We start from the raw sequence: 21,541 nt of genomic DNA on the forward strand, positions 1-21,541 counted from the left end.
CCTACCTACCCTCCCATGATACACATTAATTCAAAGGATCTGTTAATAATAAAACTGATCATTGTAGAAACAAAAAGAAACATTCTAAAGAACTATTGAAAGCTTTTTAATTATTAATTAAATTGATAATAAATATAAAGGACAGGGTAACTTCCCCGCAACTATAAAACAAAAACATTATTTATATATTTAAACCACTTTCCCAGCATGGATTTCGATTGCTATAGAAATTGGACAATGCTGAGATGGTTATCAAGCCTTTGCATTCAAAACATTCCCAGCAGTTTGCTATTTATTATCTGGGTCTCCATCTTTTACAACTGTGCTGCCTTGGACATTAAACTCCACATAAATATTTGTAATTCATTTTCTTTCTATCTTGCTAAAAAAAGATCAAAAGGTTTTATGATTTATGTTAACTTGGCAAAGAGCTAGTCCGATGTCTACCTGCAAGGGTGAGCAATAAAGATCTCTTCTTATCTCCTTTATTGCATGCTTGGAACAGTAGAAGTCTAAAAACTCATAATACTTACCAAAATGTATTTTTGGAGCAGGATTTATTATTAGTGAATACTATTCTGTCTTTGTCACATCACAATTTATTTTATTCATAACAAAGATATATCCAAAGAATAAAACACATGCTGCTTATCCAAAGGCCCCACCGTTATCCCTTATCCTTATCTGTATCTATGCGTATCATCCAGGTCTCCTTCATGATCATGATATGTGCATTGACTAATTACCTTTATGCTCCTGCTCTCAAAATCAGTCTCCCCCAATCGGAAGGGATTGTCTTCCTACGTCTGCAATAACTCTGTAGTAAATGTTATCCTCAATTCTGTTATGCTTTAAGTGCACTCTAAACTCTGCTTTCACGAATGGGCTGGAGCTTTTGTTCTTTTTTTATTATCTACACACAGGCACCAAGGGGTCTCTTTGCTGAAGTAGGTTCCTTGGGGCCGAGGTTTTCGTTGTGATAACCTAACCATTCAAGGCTTTGCCCTTTAGATAGCCCCTTCAGAGTGTTTAACGAAGCGAAGAGCTGGAAAAGGATTTTATTCTCTCAACACCTTTTCCACACGTTTAAAACCACATTGCTTTACAACACATCAATAGAACATTTTTTTATAAGATTCATCTTCAGTGAGTGCATTTTAAGAAATTTGCATAATACTTGGGAGAACAGGATAATCAGAGATACAAGGAGAAATGTTTCAATGATTGAATTTCAAAAGTAGATCAAAGCAACCTGCCCAATTTCCAAATACCAGATTTCAATATTCACATGAAAAAAAAAGGCCATGACAGATTTAACAAAAATGCTTCACTTTCAAACTAAGAAGGCACTTTCTGATAGGGGTAAAGGATTCCCTTTCATTTAGCTTGGTGGTTCTGCAGGCCCTGAGGGGTGCATTGGAAAACACTGAGATCCCAGGTAAGAAAAACTCTTGATAAATATAAGGTGCTATTATTATCTTGACAGTTTGAGATATTCTTAACTGCAATCATTTAAAGGAACGTTTTAACAACCAAACTATTACAAAATTAACCTTTTGGAGAATTGCAAGTCAGTTATACAATATTTGGAATGAAGAACAATTTAAGGGAGCTTTCAGAAGCTCTATATTCTCATCAGAACGAAGTTGATGAAGATTGTGTGCCTAAGGTGGGAACAGAATACTAAATTCCACCATCCTTAAAGCATTCTTTCTGTTCCCCAGGAAGCAGATATTTCAGAGAATGGAGTCTGTGATTTGTCTTCACCAGGGGCAATGGGACTTCTTTCCATACCTACATGTACATAGCTTAGTGCACATGCCAGGGGCCTTGATACAGGTAGAGGACAACTCCTTTTAGAACATATCAAACCCTGCTTAGAAACTGCAGAATATTTTTAGGAGTTAGTTGCCAGTAGCAATTAACACATCGTATCAAATAATACACAATTTTATTGCCTAATATGACCTAACTAACAAAAATAGGTAAGAACACTTTATTGTGCTTAAGAAGACCTGGATTCATCTCCCAAGTCTTCTCATACCTAGTTGTGTGCTGCTCTGAGTTAAATTATTGAACATTAGTAAGCTGTTAGTCAGCTGTCATATGGAAGACATTGGGCAAGATAATCACTGAAGTCAATTGTGAAGACTCCATGTTTAAAAGTAAATATACCTAAGATTTAGCTCAATATATCTACTATTTTTGGTATCCTTTTCAGTTTATAAAAAACCCTGTGGGCAAGATTCCTACAACAATGGAAGAGTAGAAATAGGTATTAATAGATATTGAGGAAGTCATGACTTTGTTAGTATTTTCAAAGCCACAACCAGAAAATAACAACATTGGATATAAAGACTAGAAAACAAAAATGTAAATTAAAAAAATGTGATCAATGTCTCAGGCAAGAGGATACATACATTGCACCAGGCATTGGCCTGGGGACTGGCAGAAAATAATAAACCTGCTCTAACCTCCATGCTCAGTCTAGGTGGAAAGGCATGCAAATAAATTCAGCATGATCAATATCATGACAAAAGTTTCTTCCTAATATTGCTGTATTTGTTTTCAGAGCCACAAAACACAGCTTTCCATTTGCTGAACTGAAAGTCCATACTGTGACTAACACTGACACACTGTCACAAGTTTTAGTAATGATTTTCTGTTAAAAAACTTAACTTTTATGGGCCTCATTGGCTCTCACTTTTAGGCCTGTATCTGGAACCAGCCCCCTTTGGCCTCAAGGTTTACCTGCCCCCTTCCTCTAGCTTAACCCCAGACATTCTTAAGGGTGGCTTACAGGTGAGTTTCCATTGCTATTGGCCATTACCTCATCGTAGCACTCTCTATTGCTATCATTCTCAAAGTGTGGTTCCTTGGGCAGTATAGTCACCTGTGCATTGTCAGAAGGCAAATTCTCTAGCTTCACCTAAGACCTACTGAGTTGGCAGCTCTGGGAGTGGGACCTAGTATTTGGATGACCAAGCTCTCCATGTACATCAAATTCTGCTAATTTTTAAGAACGACTGCTACACTGCATTGTTTGTTTAATTGCCTGCCCCTGTAGACTATGATCTGTATGTCCAGGAACCACACCTCCAATCACCCTCCTATTCCCATGTTTAGAGCATATTGGTTGGTCAATAAATATTTTTTGAATAAACAAAAAATAAATAAAATTGTTTCCTAAAAGTCATTTCTTCCTTCACTAAATTCCTTTTAAACCACCCATTTAAAACACTCTAAAATATCATATAAATAGGTAGGTTATAAAGTTTAAATAAAACATCCGTTCTGCTATAATGAAAAATTAATCTTCCTTAAAGCCCTCATCATGTGCTTCCTTTTGTAATAATTCCCAGAGGCTTCTAGCTACTGATTTAGTTAGATCAGAGGTTGTCTCACAATTGAGATGTTTTTATTCCCCAAGAGACATGTGGCAATGTCTGGGCACTTTTTTTTGTTTGTTTTGTTTTTGAAAAATTGGGCAGGGGGTGCTTCTTACCTTTACTGAATAGAGACCAGGGATGCTGCTAAACATCCTACAATGTCAGGGTAGCTTACCACGATAAAGAATTATCTGGCTGAAAATGTCAATATTGTCAAGGTTGAGAAATCCTGGTCTATATAAGTGACTCTAAAATCTTCCAGTATTCAAAACCCTCCATCAAGTACTAAACACTCCTTCAAAGTTTTTCAAAAATTGTTCCTAATTTCCTCATCACACATTCTCTCTTGCCAATGCAATTTTAACAATTTGTAAAACCTGAATGCAACATGATAGAAATTTATTAGGCATAAAATCTTTCTTCTCCTAAATATTCCTTAAAACTTAGGTCCAGGTCTTTATAATGACACAATATCTAAAACAGAGACTCTGGACTTCCAGATCCAGCAGAATTCCCTGTAAGGAGTGATACTTTTATTTTTTATAGTGAAGAAGATAATGAAAGCTCTACTGTCGCCCTCGTTAGGGCATCAATGACTCTTTTTTCTTCCTAGGATGATTCATTGTGAAGAAGCAAATGATAATACAGGCAATTTTTTTCTTTAAATCTCAATCTCCCCAATTATAAAGTAAGAGGTTTGGAGAAGATTAGGAGTGGCCTACATTTGGAAGATATTTTAAGAACTGGCTTTTACACACACTGCTGACATGATGAATTAACAGGGTACTTTCTACCACTGAGTCTAGACAGAGTTTCAGACTTTTTTTAAACAATACATAGCATCAACTATTGGGTTGGTGGCTATGATCCATCATTTAGAAATGGCCTGGGAGTTGAAACCTGTTTGTCATTCCCTTAGAAAATCTCATAGGTCCATCCATACTAGTCTTTAAATGCCTCTGGGTCCTTAAATGATCTCTGAGCAATGTGTTTACCTTATTCTGACAAACTACCTATCTCATGAAGTGTTAACTCCAAAAGAAGCATTAAGAACACCCAGTTGGTAGGCTATAAACAGTGGCTTCCTGGAATGGAACAAAACAGATATCCCTGCCACTGTAGTGGCAGCAACATATTCAGCCATTAATTCTGTAGATCTGTAGAGGTTACCACAACCTACACAAGACAGATGACAGCAGAGTGACTTATGGTGGCTGTGATACTAGTGACCACTTCAGGAGACTTGTCCAAAGGCTTGGAGAGCCAGCCACACTTCACAGTTCCTGGGATTACCTTCCCAAGTGCATGATTTCCTCAGCTCTCTATGGAATGGCACTACAGAAAAGGCTTACCTGTCTTTGCAATGACATAGGTTTCTAGAAACTGTGGCAAAACCCCAAGTCCTACTCCAGGAAACATGGAAGTACAAATGGCATTCTGATCCCAGGTAGAATGCACATTCAACTTTATTGTTAATCCTGGGGTCCAGAAATTATATGGTACAGATATGTAATTAGGTGTTGGTAATAATGGCGTCAAAGCAAAAATGTAAGTGCTGATGTAGTTAGGACAAAGAGGACAGTTATTGGCTGTCTATTAGGTTAAGACTTCACTGGTTGTAAAGGATTTAGTGGGATCGCTGTGTGAAAGGGTTGGACTCTCAGATTACATGTCTAGAAGGTTGACTTTTTGTCATATACTTTGACGTGTAGAAGTTTGGAGGATTAATTTGCACTGACAACTTATAATAGATCAATGTATAAACCAGCATTTCAAGTTATAATATGAAAATGGAGAAGTGTTTTTCAGAGATCAAAGTACTTGAATGTGCTATGCAGAATTTACAGTTTTACCATGCAGTTTTGAGGGAACCCAAGGACAGGTAGGAATCAGAGCGAGAGTTCAATAATGTTAATAAATAATTTCCCCAGATAATGTAAAAACTTAGTGAGTTCTCTAGGTTTTGAAATTGAGCACACTGCTCGGGTCGTCAGGTTTCTCTCTTTGAAAGCATACTATAATTTAGTGTTTTCTGACTTCTGTTTTGCTGAACTCTCTACACATTTACCCTCTTTGGTTGATATTGACCCTTTTCATATGGTCAATACCTTAATTATATAACAGAAAATACACAATTGATCATTATAGCATTAGATTGCCATCTTCTGCTTTTCTGATTTTCACTGAAACATGATGTCAACTATCCCTCCCTGTAAGTTAATTTTCACTAGATTATTCAAGAAGGATTTAATTTACTTTTAATTTCTAGGATTATATTGCTATAAATAATTATTCATTGAACTCAAATTGGATAAGGCCATTATTTCTGCTGCCTCATGCTCTATATAACATCTAGCTCAGTAGTAAGCTTTAGGCAACTTAATAGACAATTGTTAACATAGTCAAATAAAAAGTGACTCCTAAAGACATTGACATGTTTTTGGTGTACCCAATACTCCGTGTCAAGTCTTATTCACTTTTTTTTTCTCATAGAGTTAACTAGTTTGAGTAAATTTTCTAAAACACATTGAAATACACTATTGCTCAAAAAATAATTTCTGTTCCTTATACATTAAATAACTATTTTAAAATTTTCTTTATGAAATTGATTCTTTGAATCATTGAGCACTTTCTTCCTTATACTTGTGATAAGCATGGAGTGCAAACTTCTGAGAAGTTGGGGATCAGCCATGGACAGTCATGGAGTATCTCTTCACTTTGCACTCTGAATCCAAGGGTTCTCATTTTCCTCTTGAGAACATTCATGTGTTTTTTTCTTCACCACAACCACATGCTTTGAAAGCAATCTTCTAAAACAGTGATTTTCAACATTTTCCATCTCATTGCACACATAAACTAATTACTAAAATTCTGTGGCACACCAAATAATACTTTTTTGCTGATCTGACAGGAAAATAGGTATAATTTTGACTCATTCATACTGGACTGCTATTGTTATGTTGGCTGTTGTCATCTTCTTTTATTTGACAATCTAAGGGAAAAGAGGTCAGTGCACCTGACTACATAGTCAGGTATCACATGTTTTAAAAATTCTTGTCGCACATGGGTTGAAAAGCACAGTTCTAAAAGACAGAGGAGTACAAAGCCAATTCAGAGAAACCACCACCACCAAGCAATTATTCAGTGGCCCTGGCATTCAGCATCTTGCCAAAAGTCAAGTCTTGGAAAGAAAAACAGCAGTTAAAGAAGAGGTAAAGCCCTGGCTGGTTTTGCTCAGTGGATAGAGCATCGGCCTGCAGACTGAAGGGTCCCAGGTTTGATTCCGGTCAAGGGCATGTACCTTGGTTGCAGGCGTGTCCCCAGTAGGGGTTGTGCAGGAGGCAGCTGATTGATGTTTCTCTCTCATCGATGTTTCTAACTCTCTATTCCTTTCCCTTCCTCTCTGTAAAAAAAATAAATAAATAAAAAATAAAAAATAAAAAATAAAAATATATATTAAAAAAAAGAAGAGGTAAAGAGGTGCACCTAGTTTCATTCTTTCTGGTTTACAGCTGCTGTGATTAAGCAGATATTTGGGGATATTTCAATGTTTTTCAACTTCATTAGACATTTCCACATGTCCCTAAATGGGCTGCCTTTCATGTGAACAAAGACTGTGTGGGCATCCTAAATGCAGCAGGCTAGGTCTCTATGGTGAAGCTGTGGTAGGCAGTTAGACAGGAGCAGAGCAAGGAACATGGCCAATTAAAGAAGTTCACCAGGACAGAATGTCCCGGACACCTAACAATGGAAAAAAACTGGTAGAGCAAATATTGAAGGTAAGTATTGTTAATCAGGACCTCACCCCTAAGAACCCCTCTTCACCCTAGAATGCCTCTGGTCATGCATGTGGCATTCTCCTAACCTTACCTCCCCTGGCACATGGTTAAGCCATGTGGTAGATCCCCACCCTTCTAGAGAACAAGGGGACTGGAGGAAAGCCCCCATGTAACTTCCATACAAGGACAGAAGATGACTAGACAGGTCCTGGTAGGTCAGTTTGAAGAAGAAAGCAGTTAAACTCAGTCCCTCCCCACCCCACTCCCAACACACACACACACACACACACACACACACACACACACACACACACACACACTCTGAGAGGTTAAAAGGAATCCTAGCTCACTCCCCAGGGCAGCTCTTTGAGCCCTCTCAGAATTTCTTTTCCAGTGTACTTTCTCTTTGCTTGCCCAAATAAATCTTCCCTAGGAGTTTGAGTCTTGGATCTGAATTCTTTCCTAGCCAGAACTCAAGGACCGAGGTTGCTGAACCCAGGTCCAATCTGGCCCCACTGGTCAGACACCTGGTGTCATTCCTGCCACCTACCACAAAGCTACAGCAAAATGATCCTGAGAGGCCCTACACAATCTGATTACACTCTCCATATTATAAGTGGCCCATTTTGGGGAGAAGCGGAATTTTATCTGCTTGCAAAACCTCAGGTATGCGATCAAGGAAAACTGAGAGAATGCTGATGGTTTAGTTTCCTACAAATGTTTATTTGAAAGATATACCAACCATAAATCTACTGAAGGTGAATGGATTGCATCAATGTCACCAACTAGTGAATGTTGCATTGAATATGGCAGTGGAATAAATAATACACTTTTTAAAGTGTCTTAGTCCTTTCTTTTTGAAAACAGGTAAGAGTAGCTACAATGACCTATTCCGGTTCTGTGACTTTCTGAAAGTCAATGCTGGTGGTGATAATTTTAGACAAATAAAACCTTCATTGATCCTAAGAACTTAGACATTATTCTTTCCTAAGAATTATTCACCCACTACAGCAAATTGTGTGATTTAACATCTTCTCTTACCAGGATTTCATCTCCCTTCTTTCTTGACTGCATACAAAATGTTATACTTAAATCTTTCTGTAATTCTAAAGTGTGTAATGAATGTCTTAAAAATCTAACCAAAATGGGTAAAAAAAATGTATTTGTGCTATTCTAATATAAATTATATCTATGAGAAATAAAACATGTTAAATATCTAGAAATATTGTTTATAAGTGAAATAAAAGTGACACATTTGATACTAGACACCTGAAAATTGCTTCTTTTGATATTCATTCATGAACTTGATTATTACTATATCTCACTTTCTTGCTGTTTTTCCTTAGCAGAAAATAAATATTTAAAAAATTTGAGTGATGTTGGGGCTGACTGGGATATCATGCCAATAAATTTTTAAAAACCAGCTAACAGCAGAGTACTGAGAAATGCAATGTTACTTCATCATTGCAGAAAGAAAAATATGTGTTCAATTTTTCATGTCGTTTAACCATCCTTTCCTGAACTCAATGAATCTAAAATATATAGTTTGACAAAAGTAATTATAGTGTGGACATTTTGAGTTATTTTGATATTTGAAATGAGAGCTTGTCTACTGTACCATTCCTCAGCCATCAAACTTATTTTTTTTAACTCGAAGTGACCTTGAAGTTACTTAGACATAGTAACCTTGAAGGCTAGTTCTGAAACTCTGATAAGCAGCCTTCTTTATTTCAGTGAGATTTCCTTGACAGGTAAAATAAAATCTCAGGCTCATTCATTTCTACTGGAAACTGAGGACATTGAGAGAGATCTAGGCTTTGCACAAAAGCAGCTTGTCCTTAAAGGCAGTTCTTTCATGGGTCATATGATATAACCAAGCAGTTGCCTAATTGCTGATTCCAGAAACATTTCAGGAAACAGGCCCCCAAAGCTATGTTGTTCTTGAATAATATACATGATCTTAACTCATGAGAACCTTGATGAGAAGTGGAATATCAGGTACCCTCATGACATGTCCATGGTATATTTATATCCTATCTTCTTCCAAGTTGCTAGTCTGAAAAGATATTCCAATAGCAACAACACTACACAAACTATTTTGATTGCCAAATTATTGACATAATGCAAATTTTGTGCAAAATGCAATGCTACAAGGATGTAGAACATGCTTATAATTGCACATATATGGATCTTACCTTCCAATATTAAATAACTGAATTACTTTCTTCTACAGCAGTGGTTCTCAAACTGTGGTCTCCAGATCATCATCAGCAGCAGCACTTGGGAACTTCCAGAAATCCTTGTGGTAGGGCCCAACAATTTGCATTTTAATAAGCCCTGTAAGTGATTTTGATGCAAACTAATCTTTGAAAACCACAGTTCTATAGCAACCTTTCTCAGAGTATGGCTGCAGGCCCCTGGGGATCCTTGAGACCTTTTCAGGTGTCAAGATCAACTACTCTTAAAATTACACTTAGGTATTACTTGCCTTTTATGCTGTATTAACATTTGCCCTCTTGATATTATAGCAAAGATAATGACATTGCTGATCAAGTAGTCAATTTGTTGGCAACTGTTGGAATGGCACCAGGTGTTAGACTGGTAGGGTCAGACCAGACCTGTGTTCAACAACCTTTGTACTTGAGTTTTGGCTAGGAAAGAATTCAAAGCCAAGACCCAAACTATAAGAGAATATCTATATATATATATATAAAAGCCTAAGTGTCTCACTTAGGCCATTAAGACAAAATGACTGGAATGACCGGTAGCTATGGCACGCACTGACCACCAGGGGGAAGACACACAACACAGGAGCTGTCCCCTGGTGGTCAGTGAGCTCCCACATCGCGAGCGCCACTCAGCCAGAGGCCGACTCACAGCTGATGAGCGCAGCTGTGGGAGCCTCTCCCACCTCCGAGGCAATGCTATCAAGCTGCGGTGGCAGCGGCAGCAGGCACAGCAGGGCCAGGATGAGCAGCAGTGTAGCTGCGCCCAGCCCCAGCTGGGGCTCCTCCCCAGCCGCCTGCCACTTCGGCATTGCTGCACACCTCAGGGGATGTCAGACTGCCAGGTTTCGGCCTGATCATAGCAGGCCAGGCCCAAAGGATTGGGCCAAAACCTGGCAGTCCTACATCCCAGCAATGGGTCCTAGATTGTGAGAGGGCACAGGCCAGGCTGCGGGACCCCACCCATGCACCGCCCTCCCCCCCTCTTTCTACATATATACATACATATATATATATGTACATATATATATCCTATCTAATAAAATAGCAATATGCAAATTGACTGTCACTCCAACACACAAGATGGCTGCCCCCATGTGGTCAAAGATGGCTGCCCCCATGTGGACACAAGATGGCCACCACAAGATGGCCAGCAGGAGAGGGCAGTTGGCAGGGACCAGGTCTGCAAGGGAGGGCAGTTGTGGGTGATTAGGCCAGCAGGGGAGGGCAGTTGGCAGGGACCAGGTCTGCAAGGGAGGGCAGTTGGGGTCGATTAAGCCTGCAGGGGAGGGCAGTTAGGGGTGATGAGGCTGGCAGAGGAGGGAAGTTGGGGGTGACTGGGCCTGCAGGAAAGGGCAGTTGGGGGAGACTCAGGTCTTCAGGGGAGAGCAGTTGGGGGGGACCAGGCCTGCAGGGGAGGACAGTTAGGGGTGACCAGGCCAGAAGGGGAGGGCAGTTAGGGGCAATAAGGCTGGCAGGGGAGCAGTTAGGCATCAATCAGGCTGTCAGGAGAGTGGTTAGTGGGTGATCAGGCTGGCAGGCAGAAGTGGTTAGGGGCAATCAGGAAGGCAAGCAGGCAAGCAGTTGGGAGCCAGCAGTCCTGCATTGTGAGAGGAATGTCCGACGGCCCGTTTAGGCCCGATCCTATCTGGATCGGGCCTAAACAGGCAGTCGGACATCCCTTGAGGGGTCCCAGATTGGAGAGGGTGCAAGCTGGGCTGAGGGACACCTCCCGCCCCCCGTGCACGAATTTCGTGCACCGGGCCTCTAGTATATATATAAAGCTAATATGCGAAGTGTCTCCTCGGGAGTTCCAGGAGATCTGGAATTCGATCATTTGCTATGACATGTGCTGACCATCGGGGGGCAGCGCAGAACGAAGGAAGGCCCTGGCCAGCAGTTGGAATGCCCCGATTGGCCCTGATTCACAGCCAGGTCTAGGGATTCTACCTGTTCAAGAATTTCGTGCACCAGGCCTCTAGTCCTTCTTATAAAAGTGTAATATGCAAATTAACCATCACTCCGCTACACCCACAAGCCACGCCCATAAGCCACACCCATAAGCCAATCAGGAGCAAATATGCAAATAAACCCAACCAAGATGGCTATGGCCACAGAGAGCAGGAGGGAGGCTTGGGTTTCCCCGGCAATGGAGGAAGCCAAGCTTTCTGCCTGCCCTTGCTGGCCTAGGCCTCCACTCAAGGCTACAAAGTTTCATGATAGAAGATACATAAACCCAAACAGAAATGGCAGCAGCCACTGAGCTGGAAAGAGCAGGAGGCTAGGGTTGCCCCCGGTGATGGAGGAAGCCAAGCTTTCCGCACACCCTGGCCAGCTCAGGCCTCGCTTAAGTCTACAAAGTTTCAATTATAGAAAATACATAAATCCCAATAGAAATGGCTGCCGCCACAGAGCAAGCAGAAGGCTTGGCTCCACTCCAGGCTACAAAGTTTCAATTGTAGAAGATAAATAAACCCCAGATACCAGGGCCTCCGCTTGGGTAGCCAGGGGGTGTGGCCGGCCTGCAAACCACCACAGGCCCCTTGCCCAGGCCGCCCCATCCCCCAAGGGAACCCCCACCCTGATCCGGGACACCCTTCAGGGCAAACCAGCTGCCCCCCACCCGTGCACCAGGCCTCTATCCTATCTAATAAAAGAGTAATATGTAGATTGACCATCACTCCAACACACAAGATGGCTGCCCCCATGTGGTCAAAGATCCTGCCCCCATGTGGACACAAGATGGCCACCACAAGATGGCCAGCAGGGGAGGGCAGTTGTGAGGGACTAGGCCTGCAAGGAAGGGCAGTTGGGGGTGATCAAGCCTGGAGGGGAGGGCAGTTAGGGGTGACCAAGCCAGCAGAGGAGGGAAGTTGGGGGCGACCAGGCCTGCATGGAAAGGCAGTTGGGAGGGACCCAGGCCTGCAGGGGAGAGCAGTTGGGGGGAGGACCAGGCCTGCAGGGGAGGGCAGTTAGGGGCAAACAGGCTGGCAGGGGAGCAGTTAGGCATCAATCAGGCTGTCAGGGGAGTGGTTAGGGGGTGATCCGGCTGGCAGGCAGAAGCGGTTAGGGGCAATCAGGAAGGCAGGCAGGCAAGCAGTTGGGAGCCAGCAGTCCTGGATTGTGAGAGGGATGTCCGACTGCCCGTTTAGGCCACCGGGATCGGGCCCAAATGGGCAGTCGGACATCCCTCGAGGGGTCCCAGATTGGAGAGGGTGCAGGCTGGGTTGAAAGACACACACCCCCGTGCACAAATTTTGTGCACCGGGCCTCTAGTTTATTTATAAAATCACAGAGGTGGAATAAGTAATTTGTAGAAAAAATGGGCTTAGGAAACAAGTTCTAGAGACAAACAAAAAGGCCCTTGGAGCTTAGAAGTTAGAAAGGTACAGGCGAGGTGCCTGGAGGGAGGGAGAGGGAAAGGAGGAGGGGAAACATGAGCTCATGCTTCTGGGAGGAAGAACCTGCTGGGTCCTCTGTTCTAAGGGTTTTAAGGGTGAAGATTTTAGGGGAGGTCCTAGGGGAAGATCTCAATAGAATATTCAGCAGCTTTCCAGGTGTGTTCTTTTAGGGTTGTGATCTCCACTGATTGGTTGGCACCAGGGCAGGGGGTCATTATTCAATGCAGCTGGTCCTGAGGTCAGGCATGGTGTTGCTTGTCTGGTTTTGCTGCTTTTCTGGGCTAGGAGCTGAAATACAATTGAGGCCTCAATGTTATCTTTAGAGAAGAAAAGTCAGGGGGTCCAAACCTCATGACCAGCATAATGCTAAGGCAGTGGTCGGCAAACTCATTAGTCAACAGAACCAAATATCAACAGTACAATGATTGAAATTTCTTTTGAGAGCCAAATTTTTTAAACTTAAACTTCTTCTAATGCCACTTCTTCAAAATAGACTCGCCCAGGCCATGGTATTTTGTGGAAGAGCCACACTCAAGGGGCCAAAGAGCCGCATGTGGCTCGAGAGCTGCAGTTTGCCGCCCACTGTGCTAGGGGAAGAAAAATCACCCTGGGAAGCAGGTCCCACCTTATATTGTCCTTTGCTAGACACCTGGGGCTTTCTGCCCTGGTGACCTCTGTACTTGGCCCATTGTCTTTGCTCTGCTAAGGTCTATCTAAATGTCTACCACAAATACATTTTTTTTTTTTTAGCACCACAGGCATGGAAATTTTTTGAAAGGCTAATTTTATTTAAATATGTTCTTGATTGCACATTAATTTTTTTAAATTAAAACTTGACCCTTAAGTAGGTACTTTTATTATTCTGAATGATGGAATGAGAAGTATGCATGAAGTACTTCAAAACAGGATGATTGAGGAAAAATACTAATGATACTGAGTTGTGAGCTGAACTAATAGCTGGTGTTTTTTTCATGAAACAATATTTTTACTTGAAAGAACAGCTGACAGACAAACTATGGCTATTTAGATGTGGGTATCTGGCAAATATTTTCTCCAGAATGAATAAAGTGAGTTAGTTCATCATCTCTCTTTCTCACACACAATTTACAATATTTGTTGCCAAATGCTGAGTTTAGAGCAAATTAGAACTTTGGACACAGTATTTGCCATTATGACCTTAACAGTTTTCTAAAAATTAAAGTTTTCTGATTAGATCAGTGGTGCTAATAACAAATGTGATTGTTAAAATATTGCATATGAATATGTGTTAACTGCATAATTTACCAAATTATGCACCAGTAAAATATCCAACCAAAGTGCAAGCTAGACCAATGACTTTTAAAGTAATAGCACATGGGGAGTGCAATGATGTGATTTCAGGCACCATGTTCACCTGACCTTTCCAAAACAACCTGTGTTGAATTGTGCTTAAGTGCTAAAGAAGAACATTGAGAACTTTCTGAAAAGACTATATAGTACTCCTCTCTTCTAAAACCTCATATCTGTGTGAGGCCAGATTTTCTTCCCTCTACTTAAGCCAAAACAATAGATCACAATAGCATGAATACAAAAGCAGATATGAGAACCCAGCTGTCTTTCATTAAGCCAGACATTAAAGAGATTTGCAAAATGTCTTTAATGTCACGATTCTCACGTTTTTATGTGTTGGAAAATATAGTTGTTTTCATCCATATATGTTGTTTATCTTAACATTGATTTCATTATTATTACTCTTTAAAGAATTAATAAGTGATATATTAACAACTTTTCCCTTTTTAAGTCAAATCTTATAAATATCCGTAGTTGTAACCCACATAAACAAAAGTTCTTTGGGCTCCCCAGTAAATTCCACCTTCTTCCAAAAAGTGCTCCCCTTTCAGAGCGATACCATTGATGACATCAGTTTCATCACACTCCCTAGTTTGCCACCTAGAAAAGTCTCTAATGATTTTCAAGGCCTGGGAACAAGGTCATTCTCTCTGGAAAAAAGACTACCTTCTCCTAATTCTCCTACCCAAATGGTTCAGATCCTTCTTAAGGCTTCTGCTACAAAAGAACAGACCCCTATTTGTTTAGGCCATATATAGTAATAAAAGCCTAGGTGGCCTTCATGCCCTCGTGCGATGCCCTAACATCATCATAAGATGGACTCCACAAGACGGCCTCCACAAGATGGCTGCCACAAGATGGCCAGCAGGGGAGGGCAGTTGTGGGTGATCAGAGCAGTAGGGGAGGGGAGGTGGGAGCAAACAGGCCAGCAGGGGAAAGCAGTTGAGGGGGACCAGGCCAGCAGGGGAGGGCAGTTAGGGGCTACTAGGCCAGCAGGGGAGCAGTTAGGTATCAATCAGGCTGGCAGGGGAGCAGTTAGAGGGCGATTAGGCCAGCAGGCAGAAGTGGTTAGGGGTAATCAGGCAGGAAGGCAGGCGAGTGGTTAGAGCCAGCAGTCACAGACTGTGAGAGAGATCGGGCCTAAACCAGTAGTCTGACATCCCCTGAGGGGTCCCAGATTGGAGAGGGTGCAGGCCAGGCTGAGGGACACCCACCCCTTCATGCACGAATTTCATGCACTGGGCCTCTAGTCTATATATATAAAAGGCTAAGTGATTGTCCGTCTGTCTGACTGTCTGAACAACTGACCGGCTGGTACATATGACGCACACTGGCAATTTAAAAATAAACATTGACTCGTGCATGCACAATACAGATACAGCTCTCACTGGTGCCAATTGCATGTGTCTTTTAACTTTATAATACTATATTATATATACTATTTTGACATATAATTTTTTGCAGTAATGTAATTACTGCAGGAATCTTTCTTCTAAGTAATTTCCTTTCAATGTGCACAAATCCATGCACCAGGCCACTAGTTGTTAATAAAACTTGCTGGCCTTGAAATGAAAATCCTCCTTTGCCACGACCTTTGTGGCAGGGTTCAGAATCTGAAGGAGGGGCCGATGCACAAATGAAAATGCTATACAAGAAATATGAATTTAGAAGGCATTGGTGGCCAAGTGGAGCCTCTTTCTTGAAGAGACACACCGACTTCTGGCCTGGTCCACCTTTTATTTACTTGAATACACATTTGCCCTTTAGCAATGCATACAGGTATATCAAAGGTAAAGTTTGGTAAACAGTAGAAGGATTATCAGGTTAGAGAATTGCCTTGAGCCACTACTATCTCAACAGGAACAATTGGTGCTTAGCATCAGCCCTGCTAATACCCAAGGTCCATTGGCCTTCCCCATTCCTTGGTGCTCTCTCATGACAGTATTGGCAAGCAGTAGCTTCCTGCAGTTCTTTACTGGCAAAGAGTTTATTTTTCTTCTACAAAAGAGAAACAGAATCTGTAGTCCAGGGTGGGTAGCTGCACATGATGTCACAGGGACATAGCATCCTTCCTTTGTCTTATTCCAGGGTCCGCAGCTTTCATATTCAGGATCATGAGGAGGCCTCTGAATCTTCCAGGCATTGCATAAATATCCCAGGAAGCAGGAGGGAGAAGGTAGTGGACTTTGTTCCACAAGATTTTCCCTCTTCTTTGGAAAGGGATGTCTTCTCTAGGGATTTCTGTTTGCCTCTTGCTGGTAAGAACTGGGCCATGTGACTAACCCTGGCTACACGGAAGCCTCAAATATTAAGAATGTTACTTTCCCAGACATTTCAGGAAAGGAAAGTAAAAGGGAAAGAGTTGAACTGGTTTTCAGAAAGCAAATTCACAGTCTGATACATGCACCTGTTAGCACACAAATTATTCTCTCTTATACTTCTTCCACATTGCCCTTACCCCTCTGCACAAGAGTGGGCTGTGTAACTTTTCATCTTTATCCCTGAGCCGAGCTCAGTGCCTGGCTACATTGTCTTAGGGAGTCTCTCCATGAATCCCCTATTTCATTACTCTTGTTTTTCCATTCGAGACCATATTGTATTTCCCCACTTATTATTATTACCTGTCACAGAATGGTGATGTAGATGCCTGTAACAACATGTCCAGCCCCTGTATCTGCCTCTTCAGATAGTGCCTGGCCTGGCATCTGCCTCTCCTGATAGTTGCTGGCTCTGGTATAGTAGTTGCCTAATGTGATAACCAGGTCAGGTAGCTGCCTGTCGCAATATTGTCCTCCCAGAAGTTGCCCGTCGTGTTATTGAAAAAAATTTTAAATTTATACCATTACTAGAGGCCCAGTGCATGAAATTCGTGCACGAGGGAGAGGGGTGTCCCTCAGCCCAGCCTGCACCCTCTCCAATCTGGGACCCCTCGAGGGATTGGGCCTAAATGGGCAGTTGGACATCCCTCTCACAATCCAGGACTGCTGGCTCCCAACTGCTCGCCTGCCTGCCTTCCTGATTGCCCTTAACCGCTTCTGCCTGCCAGCCTGGTCACCCTCTAACCACTCCCCTGCCAGCCTGATTGATGCCTAACTGCTCCCCTGCCAGCCTGTTTGCCCCTAACTGCCTTTCCCTGCAGGCCTGGTTGCCCCCAACTTCCCTCCTCTGCTGGCTTGGTCACCCCTAACTGCCCTCCCCTGCAGGCTTGATTGCCCCCAACTGCCCTCCCTTGAAGGCCTGGTCCCTCCCAACTGCCCTCCCTTGCTGGCCATCTCGTGGTGGCCATCTTGTGTCCACATGGGGGCAGGATCTTTGACCACATTGGGGCAGCCATCTTGTGTGTTGGAGTGATGGTCAATCTACATATTACTCTTTTATTAGATAGGATAGAGGCCTGGTGCACGGGTGGGGGCCAGCTGGTTTGCCCTGAAGGGTGTCCCGGATCAGGGTGGGGGTTCCCTTGGGGCATGGGGTGGCCTGGGAGAGGGGCCTGTGGTGGTTTGCAGGCCGGCCACGCCCCCTGGCTACCCAAGCGGAGGCCCTGGTATCTGGGGTTTATTTATCTTCTACAATTGAAACTTTGTAGCCTGGAGTGGAGCCAAGCCTTCTGCTTGCTCTGTGGCGGCAGCCATTTCTATTGGGATTTATGTATTTTCTATAATTGAAACTTTGTAGCCTTAAGCGGAGGCCTGGGCCAGCCAGGGTGTGCAGAAAACTTGGCTTCCTCCATCACCGGGGGCAACCCTAGCCTCCTGCTCTTTCCAGCTCAGTGGCTGCCGCCATTTCTGTTTGGGTTTATGTATCTTCTATCATGAAACTTTGTAGCCTTGAGTGGAGGCCTAGGCTGGCAAGGGCAGGCGGAAAGCTTGGCTTCCTCCATCGCCAGGGAAACCCAAGCCTCCCTCCTGCTCTCTGTGGCCGTAGCCATCTTGGTTGTGTTTATTTGCATATTTGCTCCTGATTGGCTTGTGGGCCTGGCTTGTGGGCGTGGCTTGTGGGTGTAGCGGAGTGATGGTTAATTTGCATATTACTCTTTTATTATATAGGGTTATTTCCACCTTTGGCCCTTCATACCTTTCTTCTTGCTTAATATTTTTTTTCAATAGTTAACAACATCTAATACACTCTAAATATGCATATACACACATAAAGAGAGGGGAAAGTTCATTCTCTACACCCACTATAATAGCAGCTCAATGATGTAGAAATGTTTTCTCTTTGATTTACTGCCATATTCTCAGTACCTAGCACAATACAATGTACAACATGCAATAGGAGTTCCATAAATAAATGAATAAATAGCTGCTATTAGTATTTGTGAAAGGCAGGAAACAAATGGAAAGAAAGAAAGCAGCTTTATAGAAACCTATCACTTTTTTCCAACCCAATATTTTGTAGACAATTATTGATGGAAACTAATTTAACAGGGGATAAGAAGTGGGAATCTACCTTCAATTTATTGTCAACTTGTGAATTTCATAGCTTGTGAAATACTTGTGAATTTCTTTGTATTGCTGTATTTTGGAATACAATATCCCACTAATTTTCAGAGATTTTACAACTAAATGAGGTTATATGACTCAATATGTATTCTTCAGAATAAATATAAGTTCAAGATGTTATCATTATTTTATTTTGCTTACATTACTTTGACTCATGCTATGCAGGCAATTGACACTTAGTAGTGACTCATCACAAAGCAATAACCATCTTTTGAAATCGAAACAACATGTTTTCTCAAAAATATACATTTCTGAGAAAAATTTATAATATGAATATTACATTTCTTTCTTTGGAAAGTGCTCTTTGAAATTTTGAAAACTGACAGAGACCTCACACAGACTCAATTTGCTATTTTTATAGAACAAAACCTTCTGAAGGTATGATAGCTGCTCCCAGGATGAAGAATAATTACATAATACTTCATGTTTACCACAGAGAATTGCTGTTTTGTCATTTAGGCATGCAAAACTGTTGTTCTACACAATGCAATGCATCAGGAAAGATGCAATAATCAGTTCTTAAATAATATTAATTGTGATTGACAATAGACTGTAGGGTATGATTGTTGAAAAATTCCAAGATGTGATAGTTTCAATTCTACATTATACTAAACTAGAGGCCCAATGCATGAATTTGTGCATGGGTGGGGTCCTCCCAGCCCTCCCTGATCAGGGTGGGGGGACCGATCAGGATGGGGCCTGCTGGGGGGAGGGGCTGTGGGCAATTGGCTGGCGGGCCCTGCCCCTGACCTAGGAAAGGGGGGTTTGGGGGTGGGGCTGGCCGGGGGGAGGAGCTGAGGGTGGTTGGCCAGCCGGCTCCGCCCCCTGGTCGAACTCCCGGTTGAACTCCCAGTCTAACTCCTGGTTGAGGGGACAATTTGCATATTAGCCTTTTATTATATAGGATAACTAAAATGCATAAGACTGTTTAATAGTTAGAATGAACCTTATATACAAAATTCCAAATGCCAAATAAATGTTCCTTCATTAATCGTTATAACCAGGTGGTAGACAGATAATCTTATTTCACTGTTCAAGATGAGAAAACAAAAAGATGAAGACCTTCAAATATGGAGCCAGTAATAGAGAAATAATGATGTCACCTGGTGCTTACATGTCAACTTCTATTTTGAAAACAACTTTACACAATTTAATTACAATGATTTTGCCTTTTCAAATCATTATTATCGATATTTATTTTTACAAACTTCTAAAGTAGTCATCATTCCATACCACTCAAAGATTTGGCTCCAAAATGCCCAAAAAGATTTTGGACTCAGACTAGGAAACAGAAGCTAATTTGCTTTTAGTTTTATGGTTCTATAAAATCTTAAAAATAAAGTTCCACACTGATCTTTTATTCTTTTAAAAAAATGAAATGTTTAATTTATAATCTTCCTCATTTCTATTCATGTTTGGTAAAATGTGAGGCAACAGGTAGTCACAATGGGCCCTATATGACATTGGGACTTAATTAAGTGTGTTATCTCAATCAACAAACAAATGGGGGAGCCAGGTGACAACATTTATATGAGAAGCTCAGTTTTGTGGTTTTTTTTTTAACAGTTTTCAGGACTGACTATGGCATAAATATTTATGTATAACCCAGGACCGTTATCAATAATATGTTTGACAAGAAGAAGGCCATTTCCTATAGGAATAAAAGTTGGGAAAGAGATTGGGCCAAAGAAAGAACTCATTTGAATAGTTGCCCAAGTCTCTACATCAAAGTCAACAGGAGGATTTTGTTACAACACCGGAAAAGGCACCAACTTCACTTGAGCTGGCTGCTGTAATCACGTGGGAGGGTAAGGGCAGCAAGAAACCGCCTGTTTCCATGCATAATTTATTTAACTCATGGGCTGACATAGACCTGAGGAAGCCCTAATGATTTGCTATTCAAACACAGAGGAATGGAAGAGAGACGTGCTGGTGCTAAGGTTTCCTTCGAGGCTTTGAAAGCTGGAATGAGGCAATCTCCTGCAGAGACCCTCTGATCTCTGATATCCTGGAACATGTGTGGGTCCTGATTTTCAACCTGGCCTGGCTTTCACTGAATGTTGAACACAGGCCAGTGTGACTGCTGGGTGTCCAAGTGGTGTGGGCAGCTCACGGCCTCTTGAATTCAGCTGTAATATAGAGACAAGAGGGCTGAGGCCCGCAGGCACTACTGCCAGGGCCCTGGGCATGTTCTATCTGAATCCTGGTGCCAATAGGAGAATGCAGTGTGGACACTCAGAGCTTCTGCTGTTCATTGTCAAACAGTGAAGAAAGCTTTATGAACATTCCACTATAATACTTGCACTCCATGGGAGAGGGCCTGTGGCTGTATTCTAATGTATTATCCCAGCTGGCACCTTATTTCCAGTACTGGTAAATATTTATTGCATAGGCATGAGAATGGGGGCATATGCTATTAAAAGTAGGCTTCCTTTAATTAGAAATTTTTATACTCGAGCCTCCCAGTTTATGAACTCTTGTGATGTATGTAACTTCTTTTAGATAATTGCTTGGAATGAGTGAATACCCCAGTATTTATTTAGCAAGGATGTCCATGAATTATGAATGGAAGCAAATAGTTCCATTGGGTAAGCACTATAATTAATAAAGCCAGTGTCCCATTGTTTCTTGTATGGCAGGCCAGTGCCAGCCAGCACTCTGCAGCAATGTAACTGACTAGGCATGGGAGGAGACCTGGCTGGACCCCGGAACAACCCTTTTATTCTCTGAAAGTCTTTCTCCTTCCCCACCACAAAGACCTGGACCATATCAATTCATTTGCACAAAAAAGCCTTCCCCCCAAGATCTGACAGTTTTGTTTCCAGCATTCACTGACTGCCTCTCCTGGGAATCCTCTTGAGAAGTACATGTTAAACTACAAACAGGACCCATTCACAGCTAGGATGCACTTGTTGC

Source organism: Plecotus auritus (assembly GCF_963455305.1).
Source record: "Plecotus auritus genome assembly, chromosome: 3".
NCBI classification, from domain to species: Eukaryota; Metazoa; Chordata; class Mammalia; order Chiroptera; family Vespertilionidae; genus Plecotus; species Plecotus auritus.